The sequence below is a fragment of the Musca autumnalis genome, unplaced genomic scaffold (genome assembly GCF_047663935.1).
Source record: "Musca autumnalis isolate F117 unplaced genomic scaffold, ASM4766393v1 scaffold_92, whole genome shotgun sequence".
In the NCBI taxonomy this organism is placed as follows: domain Eukaryota; kingdom Metazoa; phylum Arthropoda; class Insecta; order Diptera; family Muscidae; genus Musca; species Musca autumnalis.
This window is the reverse complement of record NW_027412453.1, coordinates 1-8,418: the sequence shown is the minus strand read 5'-3', so window position 1 is coordinate 8,418 and position 8,418 is coordinate 1. Positions and strand designations below refer to the sequence as shown.

Genomic DNA, 8,418 nt, shown 5'->3' with positions numbered 1-8,418 from the left:
GCCAACGACCATACCACGCTGAGTACATCGGTTCTCGTCCGATCACCGAAATTAAGCAGCGTCGGGCGCGGTTTGTACTTAGATGGGGGACCGCTTGGGAACACCGCGTGTTGTTGGCATTGTCCAAAATTTTTATACCCTCCACCATAGTATGGAGGGTATATTAAGTTTGTTTTTCCGTTTGTAACGCATTGAAATACTCATTTGCGACCCTATAAAGTATATATATTCTTGATCAGGGTAAAATTCTAAGTCGATCTGAGCACGTCCGTCCGTCCGTCCGTCCGTCTGTGGTAATCACTCTAGCATCCACTAAAATAGAGATAGGACGCTGAAATTTTGGGAAAATGTTTGCAGGCAGGTCAAGTTCGATGATGGGCTATATCGGTCCACGTTTTGGTATAGCCCCCATATAACGGTACCCCCGATTTACGGTATTTTGATGTTTTTAGCTACATTTTCAGACCGATTTGGCTATAATTTGACATTTAGGGTTCTTAAGTGTCAACAAACATATATAACAAAACTTGTGGACATAGGTCCACGTTTTGGTATAGCCCCCATATAACGGTACCCCCCGATTTGCAGTATTTTGACGTTTTTAGCTACATTTTTAGACCGATTTGGCTATAATTTGAAATTTAGGGTTCTTAAGTATCTATAAACTTATATAAAAAAAGTTGTGCACATAGGTCCACGTTTTGGTATAGCCCCCATATTACGGTACCCCCCGATATACAGTATTTTGACGTTTTTAGCTACATTATCAGACCGATGTAGCTATTATTTGACATTTAGGGTTCTTAAGTGTTAATAAACTTATAAATTGGAAGTTGTGGACATAGGTCCACGTTTTGGTATAGCCCCCATATAACGGTACCCCCCGATATGCGGTATTTTGACGTTTTTAGCTACATTATCAGACCGATGTAGCTATAATTTGACATTTAGGGTTCCTAAGTGTCAACAAACATATATAACAAAACTTGTGGACATAGGTCCACGTTTTGGTATAGCCCCCATATAACGGTACCCCCCGATTTGCGGTATTTTGACGTTTTTAGCTACATTTTTAGACCGATTTAGCTATAATTGGAAATTTAGGGTTCTTAAGTATCAATAAACTTATATAAAAAGAGTTGTGGACATAGGTCCACGTTTTGGTATAGCCCCCATATAACGGTACCCCCCGATGTACGGTATTTTGACGTTTTTAGCTACATTATCAGACCGATGTAGCTATAATTTGACATTTAGGGTTCTTAAGTGTTAATAAACTCATAAATTAGAAGTTGTGGACATAGGTCCACGTTTTGGTATAGCCCCCATATAACGGTACCCCCCGATATACGGTATTTTGACGTTTTTAGCTACATTATCAGACCGATGTAGCTATAATTTGACATTTAGGGTTCTTAAGTGTTAATAAACTTATAAATTAGAAGTTGTGGACATAGGTCCACGTTTTGGTATAGCCCCCATATAACGGTACCCCCCGATTTGCGGTATTTTGACGTTTTTAGCTACATTTTCAGACCGATGCAGCTATAATTTGTCATTTGCGGTTCTTAAAATTCAACAAACTTATATAACAAAAGTTGTGGACATAGGTCCACGTATTGGTATAGCCCCCATATAACGGTACCCCCCGATTTACGGTATTTTGACGGGTTTAGCTACATTTTCAGACCGATTTAGCTATAATTTGACATTTAGGGTTCTTAAAAGTCAATAAACTTATATAAGAAAAGTTCTGGACATAGGTCCACGTATTGGTATAGCCCCCATATAACGGTACCCCCCGATTTACGGTATTTTGACGGGTTTAGCTACGTTTTCAGACCGATTTAGCTATAATTTGACATTTGAAGTTCTTAAATGTCACTAAATTTATGTGACAAAACTTGTGGACATAGGTCCACATTTTGGTATAGCCCCCATATAACGGTACCCCCCGATTACCCCTCAGTAATGTTGGCGACATTTCCTGAGTATTTCAGCCTTGAAAAACTTCTCTATAAGTGGTGTCTTAGGACACGCCGTTCGGACTCGGCGATAAACAGTAGGTCCCATATAATTGAGCTAAATATGAATCGGGGTGCACTCATTGATATGAGAGAAGTCTCCCTTGTCCCGTATGGGAACAATGTTTTTTTGTTTGACGTTTTTAGCTACATTTTCAGACCGATATAGCTATAATTTGACATTTAGGGTTCTTAAGTGCAACTAAACTTATATACAAAAGCTGTGGACCTAGGTCCAAGTTTTGTTATAGTCCCCATATAACGGTACCCCCGATTTACGGCATTTTTATCTACATTTTCAGACCGATTTAGCTATCAATTGACATTTAGGGTTCTTAAATGTCAATAGACTTATATAACTAGTGGACATAGGTCCATGTTTTGGAATAGCCCCCATATAACGTTACCGCCCGATTTCAGGTATTTTGAGAATTTTACCAACAAGTTTTAACCGAATTATCTGTAATTTTAACATTTGACATTTGAAATTCTTAGTGGTCACCACACCTCTCCACCAAAAATTGTCAAGAAAGCCCCCATATAACGGTACCTCCCGATTTTCAGTAATTTGATGATTTTAGCTACAATATTAAACCGAACAAGCAGTAATTTGACATTTGAAGTTCTTAGTGGTCACAACACCTCTCCATCAAAAATTGTCAACATAGGTCCATGTTCGGATATAGCCCCCATGTAACGGTACCTCCCAATTTTCAGTAATTTGGCAATTTTAGATACAATTTTTTAACAGAACTAACTGTAATTTGACATTTGAAGGTTGTAGTGGTCACTACACATCTGCATCAACAATTTTCAACATAGCCCCAATATAACGATACTTCCCTATTTTCGGTACTTTGAGGATTTTACTTAAAATGTTTAACCGAACGTAGGTCCATGTTTCTGTATAGCCCCAAAACAAACCTCCCGATTTTCCGTACCTTAGCTTTATTTTTTGGACGAACTTTCTGTAATTTGAAATTTAAAAGTCAACAAAAATTCTGCAACAAAAATTGTTCATTTAAGTTCATATTTTCGTATAGCCCAGATACCTCCGAACTAGCTGTTAATGACATTTGAAGTTCCCACGTTATGTACCGATTTTCGATATTTTGAGGATTCTAGCTAAATTGTTTAACCGAATTAGGAGTTATTTGACATTAAAGGCTCCCATCAAAAACTGTCAACATAGGCCCATGTTTTATAACAGTACCTCCCAATTTCTAGCCCACCAAAAATTGTCAACAGTTTAGAAATAGGCAACATAAAAAGTGCCTCCCGAATGTAGCATTTTATGTACATTATCTGACATTAGGTGTGTACGATAACCCAATAATTTGTACAAATTCGTACAAAATTTTTACTGAATGCTGTTCGATAACAAAATTATCCAGCAAAAGAGAGCGAGTTTGGAGAGATTTTTGGAGAGTTTTGTGACTGAGAACTTGCAAATTTTTGCTGGGAAAATTTGTCCCGCAAAAACTTGCAAGTCTGATCAGCTGACTTTTAGTCACCTGTTCAATGTAAACAACTCGAAATGTTAACATTAGTTGTGTCTTTTTACTTTTTCAGTAATAATTATTCAGTAACTTCTTTTCAGAGAGTAAGAAAGATTTTACTCTTTGATACGAAAATAGAGAAAAAAGTAAAAAGACAGCATTTAGTAAACTTTAGCAAGATAACAGTTGATAACCAAAACAAAAACATTGGCGCCAATGCATGAAAGAAAAACTAACTCCAAAGCAATGAAAAAGCTCTTCAATTTTAAGCAAAATAAATAAAATATAGGTAATATATTAATAAATTAATCATAAATATAGCTGAATCGTAATATTTATAGTTATTTTTCCACAAAAATCAGATAAACATTGAGTAGCTGACCATTAGCAGATGATTAAAAAACAGCTGACCGAACTTGCTAAAAGTTGCTGGGAAAAATTCTTTCAGCAACTTTTAGCAATTTCTCAGCAAACAACTGTCAAAATTGTTCTCTCACTTCGCTCTCTTTTACTGAACTTTTGTGTAAAAAGACAGCGTTTAGTAACATTTCGTAATAATTATTACAAATTATCACGTAAAAAGACACACCTATTTTTGACCAAGAAAATTTCACAATTGCACATTTTTTTAGATTGTGGATAGGATTAAAGCATTAAATAAGTAAAATGCAATTTTAAAATGTATGTTTTTGTTCCGTTTGGTTTAAAATATCAAAAGAAACAAAATCAAATTTCATACATTTTCGGAAACAGCTGACTTTCTTGCGAGTTTTTGCAAAATGCTGTTCGATAACTTTCTGCAATTTTTCTTGCTTGAGAGAGTAAAATTCACTGAGAGAGGTTGCTGGAACTGACTGAGTAATTCTTGTGGGAAAGTTATCGTACACACCTATTTTAACGTACTCACTTAAAGTTGGGGACAGGAATGAATATTTTATGGTGGAGGGTATCAAAAGTTCGGCCCGGCCGAACTTAATGCTTTTTTACTTGTTTTATTTCATTTTATTTTTCTCTATTAAATAAAAAAGAATGAAGTCGATATCTTCATTTTTAACCGAAATAGAGCCAAAATAAAAAACTCGACTGCTTATTATTTTAAGGTAAATGTAAAACATTCGCTATTGATTATGCTCAGTTGTATGTAGCTAGATACAATAGTCTATGATTTCCTTTGTAAAGCAAAAGTAAAATTCTTTATAAATTTGTTTCGTTTAATTTAAGTAGGCAAATTTTCGCAAAATGCATTTATTTTTTAACAATATTTAATAAATTTTAAATTTTTTAAAAAACAAGAATTTTTATTGTAAAATTCTTTAAAAAATTTGTCTTAATTTCCCAAAAGGGTAATTTAAGGAGCCAAATTTTCCCAAAATACATTTATTTTAGCAATATTTAATAAATTTTAACATTTATTAAAAAAAACTATTTTATTTAATTAAATATTCTTTTTACAAAGATACTTAATAGCTAAAAGTATATCATAAGATACTAACTAAATATTCCCATAAATTATTTATTTTGTTGGGACTACGACAGTTTGAGGTTTATTGTGCTTTCTTATTAGCAATATTTCAGGTTATATTTGTTTGTTTACAAAATTATTCTGATTTCTTTTTGTTGCCAGGAAAATTACAAAAACTGGCCATGTTACAAGTTTTAAAGTTAAAATAAATCTTATATACTAATAGGATAAAATAATCTTACATACTAATTATGATAATCTTACGTGCTGAACTTAATAGTAAATACATACAATATATACAAAGAAAGGGTTTACTGATCTGTAGTATATACAGGATCAGTATCCCAGTCATACCTCTTTTACCTTCTATGATAGTACATCAGTCGGTCATCTTCAAATAAAAGTCCTTCATCTCTTAACTTTAATAAAGCTGAAGGGGGTAGATGCCTCCTAGAGAGGAGGACTGAAATGTCAGGTTCAGTTGACAAGATTTCGGCTACTAAACTATTTTCCAAGTTTTCGGAGGTTTCGAGAAACTTCAATGCCCCGTTCACCATAAACTAGTCAATTCTACTAAAGTTTATAGAGGCATATAACCTTCTGTTAGAAACCGTTCTGGGTATATTAACAGTACCTACATTTCGTCTGAGTCCTAGTGCAGACGTAAGAATAGATCTTTCAAATTTACGTATTCTTTCCATCTGCGATGAGGACAAATCAGCCCATGCAGCAAAAGAATACGTTATAATTGGTCTTATTACTTGTTTATAAATTAAATGTTTTACCTCACTTGAGAGAGCATCCTTCACGCAGAGAAAAAATATTTTTCGCTTTTGTTGGAACAAAAATATCGGTTTTGGTTCCAAAAATGTATTTGTTTTGTTCAAACATTGTAATCCAAATCCAAAAATACAATCTTTTGTTCCAAACATAGAAAACAAAAACAACTTTCGAATTTCCACAATATTGTAAAAATCGTTAACAATACCGATTGTAGGAACTATCATAATCTAATTTTGTTTACAAAAAGTATTGTCAACCCAGAAAACCACCCCAGAAATTTTTGATTTGGGTGTATATACTTCTCATATACACTTTTCGCATAACTTGGATATAAATGTCGCGTATAATATTGCAATCATTGATGAACACAACACATGGTTTGCTGCATTGGCTGACAACAAAGACAAACAAAAAGCCACAAGCACCAACCACAACGTAAGGAATAATTAAACACCATAACTAACTCCGGTATAACACCAAAACCTCAAAGCACAATGAAGATAGAAGAATGAAACAAAACAGAAACAAATAAAAACAAGAGGCTCCTTGTTGGTATACATACACACAAAAACAAAGATAAAGGCATCGTGTCATACAAACAAAACTCACCATAATTGTTTTTTTCAACACGGCTTCGAATAGCGAGAGAAGAGAAAAAATTGTCCAAGAAAAGAGAGAACTATTGTCCAGATGACAAAAACAATTTTTGGATTTAACAAAACCCAATTGTTGGAATCACAATACTACATTTGGAATTTAACAATATCTTTACAATACATATTTTGCTCTTCGAATATTGTTGGATCAATCATATTTTTTTCTCTGCGTGTTCATAGCGAATATTCTCATATACGCATAATACACTTTTTTCGCCTTGGACAGGACGAAGTCCACATGACGACAAAATTGAAATTTGTTATCGAACATGATGCCCAGGTACTTCATCCTGTCCGAGGCAACAATCGTATCTTCACGTGCTTTAATAACAGATACAAACCGTCTCTTGTTTGGACATGCAGCTCTGGGTTTTCCTTTAAAAACTACCGAGACACATTTCTCAATATTTAATTTGGAACCCCATTTTTCAAAATAATCACATAATGTATTCATATAAGCATTAATTCTTCTTTCGATTGTGTTAGCGTATCTTCCTCGCAAGGCTAACAAAATATCATCCGCATATAATAGTAGCAAGCCCCCTTCAGGTGGATCAGGGATGTCGCAGATGAAAAGGTTGAACAGAACAGGTCCTAGAAGGGAACCTTGCGGTACCCCAGCTATGACCTGTCGTTGTCCAGATTCCTTATCACCCACTTTCACCCTGAATACCCGACCTTCCAGGAAACTTGCTACCATTCTGAAGGTTTGAATATCCAGTCCATATGATTGGATCTTATATAAAAGACCTTTGTGCCACACGGCGTCAAAGGCTTTAGAGAAGTCAAGGCTGACCGCTATGGTACCTTGATATCGCTTAAAGCCATTGGCCATATCATTTGAAAATGTGGCAAGGGCATGTGTAGTAGAGTGGTGGGGTTTGTAGCCAAACTGACAATCTTTAATTATTCTTTTGTCTTATGTAAATTTTTTAAGTCTCTTATAAATTAAGCTTTCTAAAATTTTTCCAAATGGAGAAAGTAACGAAATTGGTCTATAATTAGAACACATATTTGTGTCAGAGTTTGGTTTGGGTATAGGTATAACCAGAGCCTCCTTCCATTTTGATGGAAAGTAGCCTAAATTTAGGCAATGGTTATATAATATCGATAAAAATGGAGAAACTGTGTCCCGAACTTTTTTCACAGCCACATCTGGAACCTAATCTATTCCAGCGGACTTACGGGAGGGTCTAGCAGCGATAGCAGAGACAACCATCTCGCTGTCGACAAACCCATTTTCATTATTGACTAAAGAACCATCCGCCAGAAAATCACCGCCGAACTCCACCAGAGGATCCCAAGCTACCGCCCCCTCTACAGTCCCAGTCACAAGACTATAGATTTGAGCTCCTCATGTGATCGGCGAAAAGCTCAGCCTTTTCTAGGTCGTCCGCAATGAGTGACCCGCTATTGTCTAAAATTTTGTTTATTGGATTTCTACATGACAATCCAGATGCTTGCTTGACCCTCCTGTAGGTCCTACGTCAATATTTTGGAGATATTCTCTATATCTGTCCTTTTGAAAATTGGACACTAATTGTCGTATTATATTAGTAAGATTCCTGATGTCTGCGTTTAGTTCGGCATATCTGCCTGGATCAGGTGTTCTCCGTAATGTTTGCCTTAGTCTTTTGCGTTCTTTCATTAGACGCACTATTCTTGGTGGTAATTCTCCTAGCATTGGGCTTCTATTTTTAATTGTTGGGACTATGGACTCTATGGCATTTTGAAAAGTGGAACTGAGTCCTCAATGTAAGAGTCAATCTCAGCTATGCTAACATTCCTATTTGTAGGTAAGAAGTGGTTACTAATGCCTTTTTCTATCTTTCTTCTAAATCTTCTAATGTTGACCCTGTCATAATTATAAAATATTTGTTTTTGTGTGGTTTGTATACCCCCTACACATATCCGCAGTTCGCCCCGCTTTATGATCGGACTCATAATAGTGTGTAGGTAGTAAACTTTCATTATCCACAACAATGCCTGGAGTT

General features: G+C 35.3%; 1 non-coding gene across 1 annotated transcript; it reads left to right on the top strand.

Annotated features, from left to right (window-relative positions):
* LOC141388328 (5S ribosomal RNA) lies at positions 1-119 on the top strand. Its single transcript, XR_012408830.1, has one exon. It is a non-coding gene; the product is annotated as a 5S ribosomal RNA (ribosomal RNA).
* Positions 120-8,418: the final 8,299 nt, after the last annotated feature.